We start from the raw sequence: 26,968 nt of genomic DNA, 5'->3' as shown, positions 1-26,968 counted from the left end.
AAAATAGTGTAGAAGGATAAAAATGGATGAGAGATGATGGATAGATAAGAATATGAGAGGAACGACATATGTAGAATAGGGATGGTGAAGCCTTTCCTTAAGTGTAGGAATGTAACAAGATAAGGGGATTGCACATGAAGCCTTTTTTAGGTTTTCATAATGATACATGTACAAGGAATTTATTTGTTAGGTTTTCACCATTGGATAAATTATTTTCCTTTATTATTTTTGTTGGTTTTTATATTTATTTTATTTTGCATTTTTGGATGGAAGGATGGGGTATATGCATGTAGATGGTGGATTCAACAAGGAATAAATCATCTTTTATTTGAACTAAGGAACTAGGAGCCTATGGATGATGACCATTGTAAGTTGGTAGAATCTTTTTGTTTAAAAGGTACCCTTTTCCAAGCTGCCTTTGGAATGAGAATGGTGGTAAGTGGATTATACAAAGGTGTGGATTAAAGGGATGTAACTGTGTAAATATGCAAGATAATGGATAGGTTAATAAAAGGGGTGAAATATGTTGAGGCAATATAGTACCAATTGATTAAGGGGAACCACGATTGATGTAGAAAACATCATGATGGGTGGGGATTTATGATAGATTTATGGGATAATGGAGAACATAAGATAGGAGGTTTTTGGACATAAGAAACCAAAATGGACTAAGGAGATAAAAAATTCTTACATGAGAGGTTTCTAGAAGAGGGGGAAGATTTTGTAAGGAGAAATTGGGATGGCATTTTGTATTTTATGTTTGGATGAGTTTCTTAATTTTTATTTAGGATCCACATTAATTTATTTTTTACATTTTGTTTGGCGGGCCTTTACAAATACTTAGTTTTATATGTTTTTTAGATCAAATGTTTATTTTATATTGTATGTTGTTGTATTGTGATATATTAATCTTTAGATTTCTTTCAGATATTTCATTTTATTATTTTTTATTTTACATCCAAATTTCTTCCAAAGAAAATAGAATGAGTGGACGAGGATGGATGGTATGGATATTGCATGAGAGGAGGGATGAAGAGAATGTGTTAGAAATGCTTCATGGGTGTAGGCATTTGTTTGTCTTGATTGGGGATTGTAATGAATGGATTGGTAGGATGAGGGAAAATGGTTTTAGGACATAGGGACCCATCATAGCTAGGGAAGGTGGACATGCAATGGTGTATTTTGGGATGTAGAGACCTAAATTGGATTTGGAAGACAAGAGAAGGATAATGGCTTTCATTTTTGGTTGATATGGTGGAGGAATAGGAGACAACTCTTGTGAATTTTGAAGGATACTTATTGAGAGGAACAAAGGTTGTATCAACATTTTTATATGGTGTTCCTTAGGATGTGTATCCAAGGCCATGCAATAATGGATTTTTGTTGACATGGATGGGCTCTGAAATGTGTTTCTCATGAAGGCTTAAGCCTTTTCTTTAATATTGCATATTTTTTAGCATTTAGTTGACAATTGGATGTTACTTATTTTTTAAATAGGACATGTATCCATTTTGAGGTGAAGGGGAATAGGCAACAAATTCTTTTTGTTCCTTTGTGGCAAGAAAACTACCATGGTAAGTGTTGGAGCTCAAAATTGAAGGTTGTCAAACTCTAAGAGGATGCCAAACTCTATGATCAAGTTAGGCAATCAACTTTGGCCAACTAACGGATTGAACCCTTTTGAGGGTGTATTTCCCTTCTCTTCAGGTTTTGCTATACCTTGGCGGGTGTACCACTCATACAAGCATGCTATTGATTCTCTTCTATTTCCTTTGTTCTATCCCTCACTGGCATAAGGTGAGAAATATGTAATTGAATTGAATTCTATCTTCTATACTAACTCCTACAAATTGAAACTGAAAAATGAAAGTAATTTTATTGGTATTGAAATGAGATTTGATTAGTGCCTTTCATCCATTGGGCAATAGAGTCAATCTCTTGTTCCTTCACTAGTTTTGCTCAACTTTATTAGACAATTTTGACATTCATGCCTTGCATGAATCTGTCAGTTGCTTGAATCCTTATACATTCAATGATTTTTTCCTTATTACTATGACTTGTCAACCAAAAAATTTAATCTCTCCTTGAGAGAATCAAGACAACAAATCATACAAAGATACTAAAATCTCTTTGATCAATTTGAAATACCCTTGATATTCAAATCAATATAATAGGAAAAACATGACATATAGGAGTTCTCAAACAACCTTGGCTAGTTTAGACAATATAACAAGTGAAACCAAATTAGAGAACATTAAATTATACTTCTTGCACAATGTTTGAAAGATTTTTACATTTAAGCCCCTTTTTTGAAAATAATATGTTACAATTTATACCCTTTTGTGGATAGTCCTCTATATTATCTTATGTTATTCTCTCTCTTCTATCTTATGTTTTCACCACTTATATATGTGGTTGAATGGGCACCATACCCCTTTTGGGGTGAAAATTCATCATTTTACATTAAAATTAACAAAAACCTCAATATCAGTAGATTTCTGCAATCCATTTGTAAAATGATAATAGACTAGTTTAGTCAATATCTCTATTTTAAGCTATCTTTTGGTATTTTTCTTGGTCGACAGTCCAAAACACCTCCTTAGGATATTAAATTTTTAATGGTAGTAAAAAAATTCATTTTCTGAAATGGGTTGTTGTGAGATCTGACATTTTCACTCTTTTTTATTCTCTGTCGACATCATCTTTTCTGTAGGTCAAAATCATAGCCTTTTAGCTATCTTTTGGTATTTGGCTTGATCGACAACTCAAAACACCTAGTACAGACTTGATATTTTTACTAGAGCTTGAAAATGTGATTTTAGGAAATGGGTATTTATTATAATTTTATTTTTGACTCTTTCATTCTCTGTCAACATCACATTTCCTATAGGTTGAAATCACAACCTCTCTGTTGTCGACATCCATATTACACCAATTTGACAACATTTTTGAATAGGTAAATAGTAGTTTTGAGGGGAAACACCTTAGGGAAGTGCTGGATATTTTATGATAGGTTTTAGGGTGATTAGGAATGATTGGGAATTAGTTTCTATGTGTAATTTTCAAGGAATTCATAGATCTAAAGAGATGAAGGGATATTATAATGGTAACACACTTTGGAATAAGAATATTGCATATTTGGAGTTGTGAGATAAGATTATAGGGAAGAAAATGGAAACCCTAAGACTAGGTATGAGAGGAATAAGGGGTTTAACATGCTTTTTATGACTTAGAGGATATGGAAGTATAAGTACAACATGAGGCAGATGGGTAACATTTGTTTATGGAGACATAAGCCAATTGATTTACCCTTGTTTTTCCCACTTATTCTCCAAGTCTTCAAGCCACTCCTCATTCATCATGACATCCTTATTGGTACCAAGGAAGATGCATAAGCCATTTTAGGGTACTTCTATAAAATGACCATTGATTTCAATATTAGGGCGCTTGAAATTATTTGGAAATTTCAATCCCCGACAATAAGCTAGGTGAATCAAGAGCATATTATTATGTAATTTTGGAATGGTTTTGATAGGAGATGGTAAGGGATCATCAGGGGGATTATATAGGATGATATGATCTTGATTTGGAAGTGGGGGTATTTTGGTATGATTTGGAGTCATGACATGGTTGGGTTTGCATAGATCATATTATGGGGATGGAAGATTCAACATGGCTTAACTCCTTGAATTGGGTAGGGAGATGGATGGGGGATTTGATATGTTCATGGGATGGATATTAGACAACTTCAAAGGGTTGGATGATGTTAGAATTTGGTAATTATTTAGGATTTTAATGGGATTATAGGTGTCAGGAGAGTGATGATGTCATTTAAAAAATTAGGTGATTTTGGATAGTGGACTGCCATGACTCCATAAATTTTTTTATCTAGGCTTAGCCCTTATAGATCTAGACATGAATTAATTGGATGGATTAGAACTACATGGAGGATTAGGATTTGATAGAGGGATAGCTAGAGGATTAGGTGTAGGGATTTTGGAGTGTAGGGAAAATAAATTGGATAAAAGATGGAGATAATATAAATTTTGTATAAATATGGAGGTTGATACATAGATGGGGGATAAGATAATGACATGGATGGAGGATAGAATTAAGATTGGGATATGATGATGATGGGATGGGGTTAGGGATAGACTAGCATAGTCTATGCTCTTGGATCCTTTCCTATGGATCACCTGGTGTTCTCTACACACCCTAGGGTCTCTAGGACTTCCTTTGCTTGAGGAATCCCTTGACCTTTCCCAATCTACCCACCAATGAGTTTCAATGTTGCTCCTAAGGTCTCACCTACTCATGAGACTCACAACCCCTTACTATGGCTAATAAGGGCTTGGCTTGTTCCACACCTTCCAAGGACTTAGAAAGGTTATAACAGGTCTCATTCATGGTCTTTCCACCTATTCATGTTCCCCCAAGAGGTTTCAAGACTTCAACCCCTTACCGATTTCACTATTTTGTGTTTTGCTTACAAAATAGGGCTACAAGGATTAGGACCAATTAGGCCTCCTACCCAGTCCTTTAGGGCTTCCTCTCACAAATGATGCACAAACAACCTAAACTCCCAAAATGGACTACCAATCAATTGGAAAGGGCTTAAGTATTTTCTAGGTTTTAGGCCTCCAAGTGGCCGTACAGTTCCTGGGGCGAATTTTGGGGTTTTTAAGGGTTTTGTGAGGGTTTTATGGTCTGCCTGGGTCACAGTGAAGGTTCTATGTTTTAGTCACCTTGTTTGGATTGGTGGAGGCTCCTCCTTCACACTAATGATACTTCACAAACTCCTCTACACCTCCTCCAAAGGATGCACCCCCCCTCTGACCAACCTTGCTCTTCAAGACCTCTGCAATTTGACCTCTCCTAGCCTAGCACTGTTCAGTCTCACCTAGGAGTGGGTCTTGGTTTGGCCCCCTTGCATTTCCAAGGGCCCTTCTTGCATGGGAATATAGTATAGGGTCTTCACTCTCATTCCCCATGGTTTCATGGTGATTCCACAATGGGAAATGGAGTTATGACTTCATTTGCACAAACCAGTCCAAAACTGGACAGAGAAAAGACAATTTACAAACTATTTACAAACACACTCAACCTGCAAATAAAAAGATAATCTAATCACTCACAATGGAATTATTTACACCATAGAAGAAATTACACATAGGTTTGCATGAAAATCAATGCATTAACTTTCTCGGTAGCTTCATTCAACCTGACTGGTAACCAACAAACAGTCACAGTTAAGCTTTTCTTGCTTGAGCCATATAATCTCTAACATCCAACCCGTTAACTTAGGGTTTGCAAATACTTATACCACCTTTTCATCAGTTTGTGTGCCCATATTAGGGTTGTCCATGCCAAACTAAGGATTTAGACCTCCTGGTGGAAAAGTTGCTTGACAACTTTTAAAAGTTATCATGCAACTTTTGCAACTTTTGAGCAACTTTCCCAATGTTGCTTTTCATGACTCCTAAACCCACATTGGGCCAACCTAAGGAAACCACCAAGTTATGAAGGACCCCTAAACACCACAAAGACACACATAACTTCCATTTTTAGGAAAATCTCAATCTTGACTTATGACCCCTAAGATCTCCTCTAGGACCCTAACTAGGACCTATGAGCACTTGGCTCATTATTTTATATACAATGGCTTCATAAGAAGCATAGTACCAACAAAACAAAAAGGAGGGAGAGCTTGGAAGGGTTCTCCTGCACCAGATGAAGGATAGGATTGAGGTCAAGACATGGATGAAGGATCTAATGAATAAATGGATGGGTAATATGGGGTAGATTATTTTAGAAAATCCATAGTCGTAAGGTGATTGATTATGGACGGGTGAGTTATGGAGCCTCGAGGAATTTTGAATTCATCTTGATTAACTAAACTACCATCATCATTAGGATAGAATAAATTCATGGTTGGTGTTGTTTTATGATATGGATTAGAAGACAATATGATATTGGATGGGAAGAGATGAATGGAGGATGGTTGGAAGAAAACAACATAGGATTTATTTTGATATTAGAATATCTTAAGATGGATTTGATAAATCTCATATTTGGATTTTGATTAAGCTCAAATTAGGGATAGGGTTGATTTTAGATGATTATATGGAAAAATGCCATAGAAATAAATAGATGTACTACAACAAGGTGCAAAACTGTTCTAGACAAAGGTGTAAATGCGTTGAAGGGTGAAATGGCTTAGAGTTAAATGTGCTAAGAGAGGGTGTAAATATGTTGATCTAGTGCAAATTTGTTGAAACACATAGTGGATGTATTTATTTATGTGCAACTAAGATCAATTATTTTTTATGGAATTTGGTTTCAATTTGTAAGGTTTTTGACCCAAGAGTTTAGGATGATGATTTTGGGATAAATTAGAGGGTAGACTTGATGATGGAAGAAGTATGAAGGATTAGAGATAATGAGATAGGTCAAGAACCAATACCTTGGATTATGATTATCATTCTATTCATTCTATACTTAGTATATAGGTTAAGTTACTAAGCAAGGATTTTGCATCACCTACTTGAGATGGTCTAAGTTCTCAAGGAAGTGTTGGTTTGATTGGTATAGTTTTGATTGAGGTATTAATTATTGATGGGTGTTTATTTTTATTTTTAAAGATGGATTTGATTAAGGATTAGAGATAGATTAGATGGATGAAATTATTTGATTTTTATTTTGGATTATAAGAGATGAGGAATTTGGATTAAACAATTTTCTTTTATTAGATTAAAGATGATTAGGATCTGTGTGGGAGAAAAAGTGACACTAAGCAAACATGCCCTAATCTCACTTTCAACCACACACTTGTGGAATACGAAAGAGCCTAGAGGTATCACACAATTGGATAATTCTTCTTGTGGAAGAGAGAGCCACAGGATACCTATTAGGATTTCTATTCCTTTGTTGCAATTGAAAGATGAAATGATGCAAGTTCAATCCCTAACCCCAAAGTGCAAGTATGAACTAATAACAAGATTGCAGAATTGAACTTAAACAATGGAAAGTTGTAAACACAAGGACAAGACAAGAATGCAAATGCATACCCGGAGTTAAAATCTGACTGAAAATGTTTGGGACGGGGGCGCGGGCACCACTGTCCTGATTCTGCCCCTGAAACTGCTCCGAAAACTGCTGTTTTGCAAAGCTGTCAAAAATGCTGAAACTATTGTCAGAAGGACCAGGATGCCCAGCGTCCTTGTCTCAGGGACCAGGGCGCCCAGCGCCCTTGTCCTGGCAGGACCAGGGCGCCCCACGCCCCTGGTCTTTTGTTCTGAGATTTGGTGTGAAGTTCGGTCTCCGTCTGCTTCTTCCGGATCTGTAACTTGCGGCGTCGTCCGAGTCCCGAAACCTGCACTTATATCTGAAAAGGGTATGGGCGGCTATATAGGGTTTTGCCTTAGTCAAACCCCCGCTTTAGTGATTTCCACCTCCACGAATAGCCAAGTTGTATTGTAAAATGTATTGTGTGTGCAGACCTAGTGTGTGTGCAAGGTCCTTAAATGCAAGAAAGCAAACTAGAGCAACCTAGAAAGTAAACCCTAATTGCTTGTAACTAATAATGTAAATGCTCTAAATCAAGATGCAAAGTGATCTAAAGCATGAATAAAGGATATATTGAAGCTTCTGCAAAGACATGAAAACAACATGAAATCATACCCAACCCCAAGGGAGGGGTACAAGCCAATCTTCAGTCGGTGATCCCTTATTGCTCTTCAATGCCTTCAAAGCCCTAAATGAATGAAATTGATGAATTCTTGATGGATGGATGTTGAATGTTGTTGAAGTCTTCAAAGATCTGCTCTTTCGCTGCATAGAAGGTCCTTGAAACCAAAATCCGCCTCCTTTCAAATGAAGAAAGAGAGCTCTTATATATGAAACCCTAGGTCTTAATTTCAACTTTTGGCCGACCTAGAGATTGAATATCCCGCCAATTTCTTGGGGTTAAGCTTTATTTTATGATTGGATCGCGCTCCTAAAATTTCGGGAAAAATGTCTGGGACCATGTGCACTCCGGGCGCCATGGTCCTCTCCGGGTGCCATGGTCCCGACAACTTTTCACCAAATTCTCAGGGCCGTCGGATATGATGATTTTAGAGAGAATCCCGAAGTTACAGGTGATTTCGAGATGTTTTGACCCCCGAAATCAAGCCCCCAAGTTCAAAATAGGACCTAATTAGGGTTTTTGATTAAATGATGTATTGGAAGAATAAAATGAAAGGGGCACAATCTAATGAAAGGGCCCAACTTTATGATGTGGGAGATGATGAAATAGAACCTTAGACCTAATTAATTTGACTAATTAAGTGCTAAAGGGGAAATGCAATGCAAAATGCAAAATGCGCCAAGGTGGGTGCTAAACTAGGTGTGAAATTGTACCACCCTAGCAAGTGCGTACAATTTACGACGCTACATTTAGCCCCCATTTTAGCGGCCATATGAGCACTACGTGCATATGCAAGCTAAAGTACAGAAAAGTAAACATTATTTGAAAAAGGATATATCCATAGGTCTGTCGAACGAAGCCCCCAACGGTATCTGCAGTACACAGTTAGGAACCGCACCCTACAAAACACACGTTAGATCACAAAATCACCTAATGCTTACTAAGGAAGGTGATGAAAATTCGAGGGTAGCTATATGCCCCCCCCTGTTTCGGCTTGCTAATTTTAGTGAGTTGAAACAGGGTATCATGTTTACCACTTCGAATTGTTAAAGAATATTGATGACAAATGCTCACAAGAAGATTTGATATGAGATCAAAAACTAATGGAGAATCATTTGGTAAGAAAGAGGACTAAATCTCAATTCCATCACAACAAAGAGTGGGAGGATTTGAGAGTTCTCTAACACAAGATGAAGGATGTAAATGGAAACAAAATGCAAAGAGAAGAAAAGGAAGGAAAAAAAGCATGAATACACACATTGGTGATCCATGAGAAGAATAGTGAGAGAGAAAACATGGACTTCTCGCCCCTAGATCTTGTCTAGGTGATCCATGGGAAAAGGACATGGAAAACTAGCCCCTAGAGTCTGTCTAGGTGATCCATGTAAGGGAGGAGAGTGAGAAAGTCTAGCCTTATGCCGCTAGTTCCACTCAACCTCGTGCATGTGTGTGTAAGGGAGGTTAGAAGCACCTCATAGGAGTCTATGCCCGAGTATGCTACAACCTGTATATGTATAGTACAAAAGCGTGACATCTCGCTCTAAGAGTCTGTGCTCTGGTTCCGAGAATGACCCATTTCTCAAAAAGTGTAATTTTTATGTCATAAGCAAAGTATAACAAGGATACCTACCTTCCTCACAAAAGAAGATACCCCAAAAATGCAACAATGTCATAGATCCAAGCAAGAGAGTTTTGCATTCTTTAAGGAAGGATAAGATAGTTGAAAAGGGATATCTTGTAGTATGTGTAAAGGAGATCCTTAGAGGAGAAGAGATCTTTGTACAAAAGACACCTATCCCCGAGAGGAATTGTCTTAGACAAATATAACATCTTCTAGAATAAGACAAAGAAAAGAATAAGAATGCAATACTTCCTTCTTTTGTGAGGTGAAAGTGATTCTTAATGAAGGATGGCGCTCTTTTTAACCCAATTGGGAGAGTGAATTCATTATGGATGTATTTTACCAAGTGCAAAAGAGGTTGTAGTCAAGGACTTACACCTCTTGTAAGAGAGAATCCTTGAATAAACAACAACAAATGCATACAAGGAATAACATCAAGTAATAAAGTTCACACCATCCACGAAATAGGAAAAAGTGGATCCTTAGATAAAAATAAGGAAAGATCATTGCCTCCCAAGGATAAGGATAATGAGAAGGACTTACACAATCTTCTAGGGAGAGATTTGGACATAAGCAAAATGTACTACATACTCACATGAGTTCATGCAAGCAAGACATTAGTGTATGTAAAATGCTCCTCACAAGAAGTGGGTAGGATAAGAAAGAGAATACACATCTTCTCCCATATTTAAGAAAAGAGGATTCTAAAGAAAAGGTGATCAATATTTCCACACTATTACCCCATAGGAACAAGAGATAACATAGAAAAATTATGCTATTATGTTGCTTCAAAAATATGATTGCACTTGAAATTGTACCATCATGAATGACAATGAGCCCCCAGTAAATGAGCTACCAATGTCACATAATGATGAGCAACATAATAGCCATTAATGTTATTTAAAGACATGATAGATTGAATGAGGTATTTGAATATGACATGTTGAATGCTCAACTATAAGTGAGATCAAAAACATGTATAAAATGATAAAAATTGAAGAAAGAAAGTTATGAGAAATCTTAGAAGAGAGATGAGTGTAATTTATTAGAGCCTTATCCCTGGAAGAAAGGACTTTATGATGAATAGGAGATAAAGATTCATAAGTGGATTTAGAAATTTGAGGGGAGTCATAAAGAGATTTGTTCATTGCCAAGATTTCCTTATGAGGGGAATGAGAGTTGATAGAAGTAGAAGATGATTTAGTTGAAGTGAGGTCATCATCACTACTAAATATAGCATTCACATTGAGAGATCGTCTTTTAGATGCTTTGTTACGTTTGCAGGGATTATAGCCGAGTCCAAAGGCATAATTGTGAAAATTAGTCTCTAGAGGAACTTTTATCCCTTATTCATGATTGCCACAACCATTTCCATGATACCCATGCTTAGCAAAAATGCGAAAACCACGACCATAACGATCAGCCATTTCAGGAAGAGAATGTGGTTTTTCATAAGACAAAGAATCAAACTCTTCATAATTAGAGGTGTGAGGAGAAGAGGTTTGAGAAGCGGCCACAAAATTATTGCTCATAGGTTCAGGTAAGATTGATTGATTTTTAGTGTCTTCCTTCTTTTTAACTTTAAACTCTCTAGGAGGAACCCTATACTCACCTACAAAGGTGGGATTAAAGTCAAGAGATCCCCAATTGTCTTCTGCGAGAACCTTCTCAGGATCAAAAGCCTTTTCATGCGTATATTCAAGTCGAGAAGGATCTTCTTCAGGAGCTTCAGACTCATCCAAAGAATTTTGATTATCAGAGGGTAAGGATTCATCCATAGGTATCTTGTTCAAAGAGTCATTACTAGAAGAGGAAGGCTTAGATGTTTGCAAACAAGCTTGGAGATTAGTGTCACCTATCAAGGTATATGTCTTATTGTTATAAATGAATTTAACTTGTCTATGCAATGTAGAGGGGACAACTTGCATACTGTGAATCCAAGGCCTCCCTAATAACAAGTTGTATGTTAGATTTCCTGACATAACATGGATAGGAGTAAGCAAAGTAACAGGTCCCACTGTGACGGGTAAGGTGATAATACCTAATGAAGACTTAGCCACATTATCAAAGCCTTGAATGGGACGAGAGTCAGGCTCAATAAGGGATGTATCCACATTCATCTTATGCAATAGATTAATGCTACACACATTAAGGCCAGAGCCATTATCTACCAGTGTTCGTCTTATAGCAGTGTCATTTATGATAACCACAATCATCAAGGGATCATATTGTTGTTGAATTTCACTAGTAGGCAACTCATCTTGGGTAAACACAATTTGAGCTTTAGGATTCATCACAGAGTTAACCAAAGACTCTATATTACTAGATGTATTAGGTGGAGGAACATTCAAATCTTTCAAGGCATCTTGTAACATTCCATGATGAGCAGAAGAAGTTTGGATCAAATCCCAAAGGGATATCTTAGCAAGGGTAGTTTTAAGTTGTTCTATGAGATCATAGTCCTTACTAAGCATTTGTGAAATACGAGGAGCTTGAGGAAGAATAGGTTGGGAAGGAGGAAGTGAAGTTGGGATAACTGGAGGAGGATTAGGTTGCCTATTATTTCTAGTATTATAAGTATGGGCAACCGCATGATAACTCTCTCTAGTCAATTGCTTAGCATACTCATAAGGGCTCTTAGAAGAATAACCTCCTTGCACAGTAATAACAGGTTTCTTAGGAGTGCAAAAAGAATCATTAGCATAACCACCTTGAACCACTAAGATAGGCTTATTTAAAGGTTGAGAATTTTGAGAAGGACAAGCACCTTGGATGGTGAAGAGAGGTTTGTTAGGTGTCTCATTCACATGTATCAAATTGATTGAGGATGGTTTAGAGGAATGAACAAAAGTGTTGGAAGAATTATTGATAGTCTTCTCTTGCACTAAAATCTTATCACGGATCAAATCAATTTTAGGAGAGAGACAAGGGATAGGCATTGATGTTCTAGTAGGAAGAGTAATACTAGGAAAGGTCATATCATCCTTTATCATCATAGGATCTACATGGGGAATAAGCTCTCTAGGAGAAGGGTCAACACTACTCTCTAAAGTCTCACTTTTGAGAGGGAGATCTTTGAAAGAAATGTTAACCATCTTTCTTTGAACTAGGGTTTCCTTATGAGTAGAACCAAGTTGAGGAGAGGGAGATTTTTTAGAGGGAGAATAACTGAGATTCAAGGAAGGGGAGAAACTATCAAGGGAGTTTCCAATCTTGATTTCATCCCCTTTGGCTAGGGGTAGAGAATAATCTATACCTTCTTCTAATGGTTCATCCCAAATAGTGAGGTTGTTGAAAGGAATGTTTGAAGTATTGTCAATTTCGGGAGAGGAGATAACATTGTTTATTAATTCCTCATCCTTAGGAGGGAGAGCATCAATAGATGTGTTAAACTCATCCTCTTTCCTCAAAATATGTTCAATATGATCTTCAGGGGAGAGAGAATTAAGGAAATTGCTTATTATTTCATCTTCTTTCTCTAAGGGATGCTTATGGGTAAGACAAACTTTAGGAGAAGGGTAATCATTTATCATTAATTCATCATCTCTAGTGGGAATTTTGTTGGAAAAGGAAATTCCATCACTAGGAAATGTAGGGATAATGTCATCTTCTTGCACAAAAGGATCCTCATGAAGGGAGTGTTTTTTAGGAGACACAAAGGCATCAAGGGCATCATTCAACAAAGCATGATCATATCTATTAAAAGGTTTATCTTTTGATTCAAAAGGAGATATCTCTTCATAGAGGGGATCATTGAAAACAACCATGTTACTAGATTTAGTGGAAGAGCTGATAGGAAAGTACCCTTGAGAGGAATCATTCGACTTATCTTTCTCATCACAACGAAATGGCATAGTAACAATGTTTATGAGTTTTTGGTAAAATGAAGGTTTGGTATATTTAGGTTTCAAAAATTCATCTAAAGCTTCATCTAACTCATAATCATCACAAATATGAACATCTTGCAAATAAAAATCTGACATTTTGAAATTGCATAAAATTTTAAACACACAATGCAAAGAAACACACTTTTTTTTTTCTTTTTCTTTTTAATGAAAATGAAATAAAAACACACTAAATCTAGATCTAGATCTAACAAATGCAATGCAAGAGGAAGCAATGATCGATTCACATCGGGTTCACCAAAATGTGTGGGAGAAAAAGTGACACTAAGCAAACATGCCCTAATCTCACTTTCAACCACACACTTGTGGAATACGAAAGAGCTTAGAGGTATCACACAATTGGCTACTTCTTCTTGTGGAAGAGAGAGCCACGGGATACCTATTAGGATTTCTATTCCTTTGTTGCAATTGAAAGATGAAATGATGCAAGTTCAATCCCTAACCCCAAAGTGCAAGTATGAACTAATAACAAGATTGCAGAATTGAACTTAAACAATGAAAAGCTATAAACACAAGGACAAGACAAGAATGCAAATGCATACCCGGAGTTAAAATCTGAATGAAAATGTTCGGGACGGGGGTGCGGGCGCCACTGTCCTGATTCTGCCCCTGAAACTGCTCTGGAAACTGCTATTTTGCAAAGCTGTCAAATATGCTGAAACTGTTGTCAGAAGGACCAGGGCGCCCAGCGCCCTTGTCCCAGGGACCAGGGCGCCCAGCGCCCCTGTCCTGGCAGGACCAGGGCGCCCCACGCCCCTGTCCTGGTCTTTTGTTCTGAGATTTGGTGTGAAGTTCGGTCTCCGTCTGCTTCTTCCGGATCTATAACTCGCGGCGTTGTTCGAGTCCCAAAACCTGCACTTATATCTGAAAAGGGTATGGGCGGCTATATAGGGTTTTGCCTTAGTTAAACCCCCGCTTCAGTGATTTCCACCTCCATGAATAGCCAAGTTGTATTGTAAAATGTATTGTGTGTGCAGACCTAGTGTGTGTGCAAGGTCCTTAAATGCAAGAAAGCAAACTAGAGCAACCTAGAAAGTAAACCCTAATTGCTTGTAACTGATAATGTAAATGCTCTAAATCAAGATGCAAAGTGATCTAAAGCATGAATAAAGGATATATTGAAGCTTCTGCAAAGACATGAAAACAACATGAAATCATACCCAACCCCAAGGGAGGGGTACAAGCCAATCTTCAGTCGGTGATCCCTTATTGCTCTTCAATGCCTTCAAAGCCCTAAATGAATGAAATTGATGAATTCTTGATGGATGGATGTTGAATGTTGTTGAAGTCTTCAAAGATCTGCTCTTTCGCTGCATAGAAGGTCCTTGAAACCAAAATCCGCCTCCTTTCAAATGAAGAAAGAGAGCTCTTATATATGAAACCCTAGGTCTTAATTTCAACTTTTGGCCGACCTAGAGATTGAATATCCCACCAATTTCTTGGGGTTAAGCTTTATTTTATGATTGGATCGTGCTCCTAAAATTTCGGGAAAAATGTCTGGGACCATGTGCACTCCGGGCGCCATGGTCCTCTCCGGGCGCCATGGTCTCGACAACTTTTCACCAAATTTTCAGGGCCGTCGGATATGATGATTTTAGAGAGAATCCCGAAGTTACAGGTGATTTTGAGATGTTTTGACCCCCGAAATCAAGCCCCCAAGTTCAAAATAGGACCTAATTAGGGTTTTTGATTAAATGATGTATTGGAAGAATAAAATGAAAGGGGCACACTTTAATGAAAGGGCCCAACTTTATGATGTGGGAGATGATGAAATAGAACCTTAGACCTAATTAATTTGACTAATTAAGTGCTAAAGGGGAAATGCAATGCAAAATGCAAAATGCGCCAAGGCGGGTGCTAAACTAGGTGTGAAATTGTACCACCCTAGCAAGTGCATACAATTTACGACGCTACAGGATCTAAGATCCTTAAAATATTAATGAGAGGTTAGATTAGGAATATTTGAAGATAAAAAAGAAACAAATATTAGAGGGGATGTATAAATGTATTTAGAGAAAGAGATATTTGATGGGTTTGGATGAATTGTCTTAGGTGAATAAGGTTGGATATGATGATTAGGATGGGGTGGATTTGGATTTGATTGGATTGGAAAACTTAACCTTTGGAAATATTTAAAATAAGAAATCAACAAGAACTCAAAAGCATGTGAATGATTTTGGATTGGAGTGGTGGGAAGAGTTTTGACTATAAAGACACATAAAGAACAATAACAACCTTTGATTATACAAGTGTGTATATATCAATCCTTGTAAGCCCAAAGATATACTATATATTAAGTGATTTGTAGGTAGTGAGTGTCAAATTGCATGGGACCCTTATTGTTGGAGGTATTGAGGCCTTACCCATTGTAGATTCTATCTGTAACCGTTTAAAAGTATCATGTGAGTAACTTCCCATCATTAATTTATTATTAATGCAATACAAGAAAGGATAGTCAATTGGTCTTAGACTAGGCTAAAGAATGATAGTTAGGTGTGTCATAGATATAGTGTGAGGGTACACAATGCCAAACTTGTAGATGGAATGGATTTAAGTCAAAAAGCTTGAAAAGGGAGGTGACACATCAATGGACTTCACTACCCCAAGGTATAAAGTTATTCAGGGCTTAGATTGACTGCCATGATTTCGTTCAAAGAAATGTGCCTTTTAATTCACATACTCCCAACCCCCTTCCCTCCCACCCCCCACCCCCCACTCCAAATTTTTATATTTATTAATAATATTAGTGTCGAGGTCATCCCTTAGGGTTATCAAGTTCCTAGGAAACCCCCCTAAAAGGATGATCCAATCTCCTTTGGTCATCCAAGCTCTCAAAAAATGCAAGGGGATGGTATACACAATTAAATCCCTTGAGATAAACAATAAAAAATATAAGAATCTAAGATTTTGATCTTCAAGATCATCTAAGGGTGTGTGGATAGAGCATATGGTTAGAAGTGATCGTAAATGTCATTCAAGTTAAATCCCCCTATGAAATTAAAATTTTCCTAGATTACTGAGAAAATAATGTGTCTTTGGTAAACATTTTCTATAAACAAATTGTTAGCAGTTAAGGATTTTTGTCTTGGGCGAGTGATTTCAATCTACACAAATAAGGGGTTAGACAATAGAATGATCAAATAAAATGATGACAAACCATGTTAGTGTCTACTACATTGGAAAATGGTAGTACCATCAAAATAGGGCATAGACACACTGAATGACAAAAAATAACAAATTGTACCTACAAGTGGAACCATAAAAAAGGTTGAATATCTACCAAACCATGGTGTAAATGCACTAATTTGCACATTGTTTAGTTTAATGAAAAGTCCATGTGCTAAAATTTTAGATGTAGAACCACCCAAATATGCAGCGCATATGTTAAATTAGGGAGTGTATACATTAAAACATGATATCTACACAAAAAAATGATAGATGTTAGATAGATAGTGATTTCTAGGCGACTTTTAGATAAAATAACCCCCCACAAAATTGATCTTGATAAAAAAATTAAGAGTTTGATAGTTAGAAAATGTAGAAAACCATAAAGATAGACCCAAATTTGTATAGGAAAGTGGTAAGATGACAAATAAAATGCATACTTACATAAATTTATCTAGGCTCATTAAATAAATGCTACCAATTAGCAAACAATTAACCTAGACAATTTAAACTAAAATAAATATGATAATTCAATAAGAGGATAACAGGGCTTAACTCTAGGTTCAATTCATATGGAATAGTGCAGTTGATGTTGTTTCAAATTAATTTTTCACTATCATGAAATTGTCCTTCATTGTTTGAAGAATGACATATAGTAGATAAACTCCTACACATATCCATGTGGATTGATTTCAAACCTTGTGGGGTCAAATATTGATTGTCACAAAATTGTATACTACACAAGATTGATTTAAGGTGTGTGAAAACAATCTAACAAAATTTGTGCTTAGATTCTTTCTCACCTTTACATTTCAAATGTCTAAATTTGTGAAGATGGTGTTTAGAGACACCATTTAAGGGCTTACTAACTCAATAGGTGAATGTATGTTGTTTTGGTCAAACCTCTTAGACCAAATTAATGATGATGAGAGATATCAAAGGTAACATTTACAAACATATAGGTGAGCTGTTTGATCACAATGTAACTTTTTTTCCTTCAGTTTCTTTTCAAATAGAAGCATGCTTTAGCAATCCATACATATTGCTTTTTTATTCTCGTCTATGGAATTAAATGCATATTAAATTTGTTTAAATAGCATTACATAACAACATGTGCTAACCTAGCTCATAATTTAATTAGTAAGAAAATGCAAGAAAATTTGAATTCAAATTTGATGTCTTGAAATTCATAGATCATTCTTGCACTACTTAAAATTAACCTAGATCAATTCCAAGTCATGTGAAAATGATCTACAAAACTAAATGAGAAATAGCTTGGGTATACTTATTTTACCATTACACACATACAATATGACCTAATGATGTAATACACACCTAAATCATTTCAAATTAAACTTATGAAATACATGTAGATACTCTTGCTTACATCATGTTGAGTTAATAAATCTAGTTAGACAAGATCTCTTATTTAATACATCATTGTTCAAATGAATAATAATATCATTTTGTTAATTATATTGAAAATAAATAACTAAAAATTCTATGAAGCTTCTCCTCGTGAAAATTTTCAAAAAATTCTCATTCCTACAAATTTCTAAAACAAATATTTGTAAATTATAAAAACCTCATTCACTTTTATTAAATTTTGTCAATATAAATAGATGTTGACATCAAAGACAAAATAAGATTATTCACTCTCCATATCTCTTAAAATGACAATTATTTTATTCAAATTTCAAACAATGAATAATAATTTACACTTTAATATTTAAAAATAACCACATCTTGCATGCCTATTGTCTGTACACCTACTTAAACTATTTTATATATTATTATGCATCGACTCAAACTTTATAATACTTAAATTTCACACTTCATCTACACCATAATATTTAAAAATATTAATTCCCCATCTCATCTACACTTCAATAATTTCGACAAACAATACATAATATCGTTTCGGCTCTCCCCGTCACCCAAGCCTATGCATACAACCCTTATAAACATGTTATATCGTGGCCATGGGCCTCCACCCATCTCCTCTTCCAAAGTCTTCTTCTTCATATCTGGAACTTTTTGAGATGGCTCCGACTTTCAGTATTGTCTTCCTGGTAATTGCATTTTTGGGCTTTTGTTTTGCAGAAGACGAGCAAATTAGAATACTGTTACACATGAAGAGGAGGCTCCAAGGCCCAACAAATGCTCTGTACAACTGGGACACTTCTTCTACTTCTACCTGCCAGTGGAGTGGAATCACCTGCAACAACGCAAGTTTAGTGACTGCTATCAATCTGGAGAATACAGGGCTAATTGATCCTATTCCTTCTTCCCTCTGTGGCCTCAGTGCCTTGAAAGTTATTAAGCTGGGTCAAAATTCTCTGTATGGAAGCATCGCAGATGTGTTTTGGAAGAACTGAAGTCAGTTGGAAATATTGAATCTCACAACCAACTCATTGATGGGGTCTCTGCCAGATTTCTCTGTGATGAGCTCGCTGGAGGTTCTGGACTTGTCAGAGAACAAATTTTCAGGTAAATTTCCTTTTCCTGTCACAAACTTATCAAATTTGCATTCATTAGGTTTGTATGGCAATCCTCTAGATCCCAACATCATACCCGAAAAGATATACAGCATGAAAGAACTGAATATTTTGTGGGTGTCCAACCTTAGCTTGTTTGTAACCATTTCACCATCCTAATATTTGGAATGGCCGCACTCTCTTTGGCTTGCTGCTACTATCTTTGTCTGTGCCGCTGCCCCTACCGATGTTTATGCCATCTATGCCCCTGCTGGCACGGGGTATGGATCCTTAATATAGAGTAGCCCTCCAATGGGCTCTCTCACTGCTCTAGCTACCTCTGCCTTCGCTATTGGTGAATCGACCTGGCAAATAGGCGGGGAATAAATTGATCCTTCTCCTGGTGTGTATAATGGTGGATCAAACTGTGAAATGTAAGAGAGCCCCATGTTCATATCACATCAATTAACTCCAAGAACCCTCCACAATGTATTGCGATAGAGAGCAATCCCATTCATGATTACCTTCCAAATTGAAGTTAGAAATAAAAATCTACGACCATGCCATATTAATACCATCATCTTCCAATATCTTATGCTAATATGAGGGGCATTTGAGGATTGAGGGATATAAATCAAGCTTTGATTTTATTGGTTCTCAAGTATCCACCTTGTTGCTAATTACATATTTTGATATCATCTTGATGATACAACTAGTCAATATGTCAACCTTTCCATTGATCGCTTTGTAAATATGTTTGATGCTGAAATTCTTCATTTATTCCAAAGAGGCTACACACTTTGAAGAATATATTTGATTTTCCAATTGGCTTCTTTTCACTTTTGATGGCATTAACAATCATCATTGAATATCCATTGATCTCCACCCTATGAGTTCCATATAGTTCACAAGGTTGCAAGCTAAGAAAAAAGGTTTGATTTTAGCTTCACCATTCATGTCATCTTACTTTGTTTAGAAGCAATGCCAATCATTTTTTTTTCTTATCTTCAATTAAGATTATTGCACCAAAAAAATGTAAGGTTTCTCTTTGTAGCACTATCAAAGTTAATATTACCAAGTCAAGAGGAGGAGGAGGAGATCATTTAATACCTTCACTTTGAATTGGATAATTGGTGATCAATCCCAACCACATAAAATGGGAGAATTTGAATGAATTCCATGTTTTATCAATATCCTTGTCTTATAAGGATAATATTTTCTCTTTAGATGACTAAACTACAACTCTATTTATAACTCATTCAATAATGGTTGTCTCTTATTTATCGAAAAATGATTCCTTGGGCATCACTTTATCTTAGAAAATTTCTTGGTTTCTCTCTTTTTATATTACCCATAGTATAATTAATAGGCGAATGAATAAAAAAATTGAAAAAATAAATTACCTTTTGAAAATACGCTAGGGTTGAAAAATGCTAAGGATACCATTTAGAAGGTCACTAACCCAGTCAAGTTTCATGCACAATGATTTCCAACATTTTATGGAAATGAACAATTGAATAGAAAATGATTAGTAATCTCCTCATTTTTCTTGCATAATACACACCTAAATGGGTCAACGAAGCTAAGCTTATAAAATTTTCAACTTGTTGAAAATTTCTTTTGTAATGTTGCCCAAGTAAAACCACAAGCTTTGGTTAGCCATTGTTTGTTTAAACATAGATGAAAGAGTAGTTTTTATATCAAGATTTTTGTATTCCTCCACCATATAACCCATCTTAGCTAAGTATTCCCCTATTTTTAAGTAATTCTATATAATCAAATTTTAATGTACACACTTTAGTATGCCTTTCAATGTTTATTATAGACATTGTGTTGTTTATGTATTATGAGATGCATAGGTCATACTTATGTATATGTTGTAGTAAGTGAACTTATTAATTTAACTTCGATGTATTTATTAATAGGTATAGTTGCGATTGCTAAATTTGTTGAACATCAAATGGTAGTTGATTATGCACTTTATTTCCTATATCATGTTAGTGGTATATGATTTATAATATATTTGGTGATTTAATATCATTTTGTGATATACATTAGACTTTGGGTGGATTATGTTGCTTCAACTATTATTGTGTGGACTATGTAATATGCTTGATTTTTGACTTGCGTGTCCAAGTAAAAGGTTGTTACCCAACAATGGTTATATATTAGAGATTATCACCTTTGGGTTAAAATTTTGACTTACCATTTATTTCACTTAGTTTGAGTGTGAGATGAATCTTTTGAATCCCTATGTAAACATGAATATGAATAAATGGTTATTTTGGATATAACTTATTGTGCAAACCCCATGAAGTATGTATATGATTCCTTTGAATTTAATTTTGTACTATTTTACATTGCATTTAAATATTTACTTTGATAGATATGTTTATTGTGTTTGCAAAATGTTTCATTATAAAGATAAAAAAAAGTTTATCTAAACATTTATGCATATTTGGTAGAATAGATATAATGATTTGATTGCCTTAAAATTAGAAATATTTATTTATATATTAAATATGTTTAATTTAGTGCAAATCTTTATTCTTAAATAACTTTCTTATATCCACTCCAAATTATTTCAAATTAGGACAATATATGTTGACATTTTTTTTTTAATTAGGAAAAATTTCACTAAATTATATCCGTATGAGTTAAAATGGTGAAAACCTAATTAACACAATTACTCACTTAATTATCCTATCATTACTCTAAAACATGGAATCTATCAACTTTAATATGTTCTTAAAAAGCCCTCCTTTTTAAAAAAAAAAATATTCACTAAAAAGAGAGATATAGGCTTCCAAAAATGATCTCCTCTATTAAAAAAATTATCTTATATATTTCCTTGATTGTGTTTAGAATATCATATTATAATACCACTTGATAAGATCCACACACTCAATAAAGAAAATAATATAATGAATTAGATAAATGTCACCCAACATAAAGGAGGTTCATGGGCCAAGATGCCTTAATATCCAATATATCTAGAAACAAAATAAACCCTTGAGGTAGGGTAACACCATACAATACTTCTTATGGAAAAAGTCACTATATGTTATATCTCAAAGACATCCCAAATAGAATATCACACTACACACACATCTTTACAATGATACTCACCTACTTTATATAGATATCCTCCTATTAATACAATGATGGGTTAATCCTTTTGAAGGCCTACACATCATCTAATATAATCATTTACATAAGATGTCCACATGACCCATTATACCTAAGTACATTATAATATCATGTCCTTGGTTACATAACACATAAATTAGCAAGTTCTATTCTTTTTTCAACTTGAAAATTGATAACCAAATAAACTAGTATGTATATAATATATGTGATTGAATGCAATAACTTCAAGAGCACCACTAGGATAAATATCAAAATAGCATAAAAATTATATCCTAAGTGTATCAAGTAACCATCAACCAAAATATTGCATACTAATCTATATCAGTCCACTAATTATTATCATTTTTAACATCTTCCTCATTGTTCTAGAATATTGCCAAGAGGAGGAGAGATGTGTTCTTAACCACTATTATCACAACTCTAATAAGTAATCTTCTAGTCTTTAACCACCTTATCACTTTTATCTCATATTAATGTAGCTTGCATTAATTCTTTTGAAAAACAATATATTCCTTTAGAAATAAGTCATCAATCTTTCTCAAATATCAGGGCGAGATTTTGGCATCTTGAATGTTTGCTTTGAACACATGGGTAGTGCCTTTGTCCAAGACCTTACAAAATATATTTACTAGAATATTCAATGTCAATGTAACCTATTCAATAATCAAAAGAGAAGCGAGTTTACCAATAGACTTAGTTAGTCATCTTCTTTTATGCTAGTACAAGTTCTCACTTCTCTTTTTCCAAATAAACCACATAATTTTAATAGAAAAACAATTTTAAAACATTGAGATCATAATTAAAATCTATAATATACCCACACAAATATTCTCGCCAATAAAATTGTTCTTGATATACAAGAATGTATTAGAAAGATACATAGACGATGCAAAAGGAGATATAAGGATAAATGAATGTACTTGATTGATTGGGATAATACAAATATACTAGAATTTTATATATGATGTGTTATGTGATATAATTTTATGTTCACTTAACTAGTTGATACTTTGTTTAGATTAACTTCTTTATTCCTCTATATAATTGAGTCCAGGGTATAAACTACAACACTTGAATAGTATTTGGAGCTATGAAATTTTGTCTATGCTCCCTATTTTTCTTGCTAACATTCTCTTAGAGAATTCCTTCCCAATTTCAACCCACATTTTTCCAAAATCAAATTTTATTGAGTCTTCCTTAGAGGAGTTTTACCAAGAGCCCCAAACAATGGACCTCATGCACTATTACCTTTAGAAAAATAATGAAAAATACTTCCTTTCAATAGCTAATTCGATTTCTAAACTACCCCATGATTTTGATATGTCCAAGATTGTCCAACAAGGTGTTTCCACAACCCACATTCTAACCCCCAAAATCCTACACATAATGCATCCACCTCTAACCAACCTATCACCTACCAAACCTCCATTCCCACCTCTAGTCAACATACTTCCTCTCATACCACTAATCCTAATCCTACCTCACACTTTCATATTAAGATTTCAACCAATGTCAACCATATTAATAGCCAATATATTTCATCCCAAATACCACAACAACAAGATTCTATACCTCTCCCTCACATTTACACATACATTCCCTTATATACCACACAAGCTTTCCAAACCTCAAATTCTATTGACTCCACGTACCAAAACATTTAAACATTCTAACCTCCTAAAACCCATTATAAGCCTCCTACACCTCATAATCCCACTAGTTCCTTAGCCTAATAGGTCCAATAAATAAAATAAACCATTGAGAACCTTCAACTAAGACATCAAAACAAGACCTATACCTTGCAAGACATATGCCCCTATCCTTTTGACAATTCTATCGAAATAATCCTATTACCTCAAAATTTTGAGATGTCTAAGTTTAATAAATACAAATGAAATGGAGACCCTAGGGAACACCTTAGGTAATTATATCTCACATTCTAAGAGGTATCTTATCTATATTCCTATCTTTTGAGACTATTCCCTAGGAGCTTAGGTGAAGAAGTCCTTGATTTGTTGATGCATCAATGTGACCATTAGTACCTTTCCAAAATAGCCACATAATAAATTAAAAAATCATTATAAAATAATTACCTCTTTCTCGCAAAGGTAGAGACACCTTGCTAGTACATCTCATTGGTTTATTCCTAAAAAAAAGCTACCAACTATATTTCTCCAAAAATTGAACAAATAAATGGGATTCCATTTATGTATTCAATATGCCAACTCCTTTGATGAGATCATTCATAATTGATAAATAATTTGGTATAGGAAAATCCCTTATAGACAATGAAGTTTTGAAACTCATTCAAAACATCCCGGTGTAAAGCCCCACTCGCAGACCAAAATTCTTCTTGAATACGCAAAGGATGACACACACTTTCCCACTCTCTCCATAAGTGCAATCCCTTTAGACTCTGCCACCATTGCAGGACAAATCGATATTAATTTTGAACTTCAGCTGAACCAGCCTATGTTCTCAAAAAAAGAACTACCTACATCCACTTCACACACTTCTCATTAATCGATAGTACGAAACCGTACAAGACAATTAAGAAAGCTATTGGACGATATCGTTGTCATGTGTGTGAAGTAGGATACTTGTAGCTACCACACAAACACTCAATAGATCATTACAAGCATAGTTATAGAATTGAAATCAAACAAAACATAAACCATGACAAAGCGACCTATCACCTCCTAAGAGATACGAGTGTGGATTTTCTCTCAGATCTGGATAAGCAATCCCAATGACTTGACTACACCTAGATAGAGGATTTAAAATGATATGATGTGCAAGCTAGCTGAGAGATTCATTATGCTAGATTGATTCAAGAAGCTAATTAAGCTAATGATAAGCATGATTAAGCTAGATGAGAGACTAATTATGCTATAATATGATCAAATTAAGCTAGATCTAAGATGCAATTGCCTATAATAACAATTCTTAAGCTAGAAATGATATGAAAGAATGGATAGTAACAATGCATAAATGATATGAGAGATAGGATCCTTTATGCTCCAAAATGGGAGATATTTATAGGATTTCCAAGGCCAAGGGTGAGGTGGCACGAATCAACGGTCAAGATTGAGTTTGAAGATATCAAGGGTCAAATTGGAGGAGGTTGGAGAAGAGGTTGGAGGGAGGGACACTTGTCATCTTTGTGGTGACAAGTGTCAAGGAACCTTTCTCCTGAGAGGGCAAGTGTCCAAGGGGGGAGACATGTGGCCTAAGTGCCATGTGTCCCAAGGGGAGGATATCCAACCCATAGGAGGCTAGGATAAGGAGGTTAGGATGTGCAAGATAGGATAGGGTTATCTAAACCCAGGGTTAGGTGGAATGGGTTACGTTAGGGGGTGGTTAGGTTAGGTGGTTAAAAGTTGGGAGGCATGTGGGTAATTTGAATTTTAAAATTCAAATTATAAGAGAAGGCTAATTAAATTTCAACAGTTGACTCATAAATTGATTTGTTTTAATCAATTAGGGGATTAGAAGAAATGAATTAAATAGGGGGGAGGATTAATCAATTTAGGTTAATTAATCAAAGGGGACTATTGAAATGAACCTATTAAATAAATCCTTAGATTTATTAATAAGAAGATGAATGAGGGAATTTAATCAAATTGCTAATGAATTTAATTAAATTGGGAAGGAAGATTAATTAAATAATTACTTATTTAATTAATTATCTTCAGACCATTTTAGGTGTATACATTTTGCCCCTCTTTGAAGCGAGGTGTGATGACATGTTGATTCGAAGAATAATCTCATTTTGATGATGTTGATGTGATATTGGTTTGATAGGATGCCCCAAACATTGATTGATAAATTGCGATAGGATGATGCCCCCTCAGGAGATCAATTGAGATAATTGACCTTTGGAGTGTTTGAATCTTTGCGAAATTGATTTCTCGATTAGAAATGATTTGATTTCTACAACGTTGATTGATGAAAGTGCAAGTTCTTCGATCACTATGATGTGGTCCTTGATGTAATGATTGATAGAGCCTGATTGAATTGATAATATGGATTAGATTGATTAGATTGATAAGATTGAGATCTAGTCTGGTGTCAGGAATGAAACCTCCTGTATAAGACAAAGATGATCAAAGTGTTTGGTTTCAGGAACGATATATCCTATATAAGACTTGATCAGAACATCTGGTTCCAGGAAAGATACATCTTGTATAAGACATGATAGGATGGACCAAATGAGATCGGTTGATAGAATTGATAAAATTGATTGGATAAAGAACTGAGATTTTGTTGATTTCCTATTGCAGGAAGATTCATATGTGGTGATGTTGATGCGTTTGAGGGAGTAACATAAGATTCGCTTTGGGTCGACAATATTTGGAGAGAGATGAGTCATTGATCTGATTATGTGTACACCTATGAGGATACGTTGATGATTCTTGCGATAGATTTGGCCTTGAATAAGATGATCTTTTGTGATCCCATGCAAGAATGAAATGCAAGCGAAATGCAAAGCTACAATTGAACCAGTCACTGGGTTATTGCATTTTGTCATCATTGAGATTTTTAAAATGTGGGAAGTGAGTGAAAACATTGATGGTATAATTGAACCATGATGACGTGAGCACTACTTACTTAGATTTTGATATTGTAAGTGTGATGCTAAAAATGTGGTATATAGAAGGCATACACATATAATGAGACAATAAGATGTAATTGAAAAGTTTAATTGAAAACTAAATCAAAGATGCAAACCATAAGCCTTCCTTGAAATGTCCCATTTTCCTCTATTCTTGAGGACCTTGAAGGTGTTGGATTGATGGGCTCTTAGCAGAGCAATGACCTCCAAAGTGGCAACTCAAGAGTTGAGTAGCTATTTGATCGTGATTGACTATGAAAATGATATGAAATGCATGATTCAAGAAACTAGATTAACATGCTATGATTAATCCAAATGCTAATTACTAGATAATTGAAATGCAAATTG

This window comes from Cryptomeria japonica, chromosome 6, assembly GCF_030272615.1.
Source record: "Cryptomeria japonica chromosome 6, Sugi_1.0, whole genome shotgun sequence".
Taxonomy (NCBI): Eukaryota; Viridiplantae; Streptophyta; class Pinopsida; order Cupressales; family Cupressaceae; genus Cryptomeria; species Cryptomeria japonica.
Note: the sequence above shows the minus strand (reverse complement) of the source record.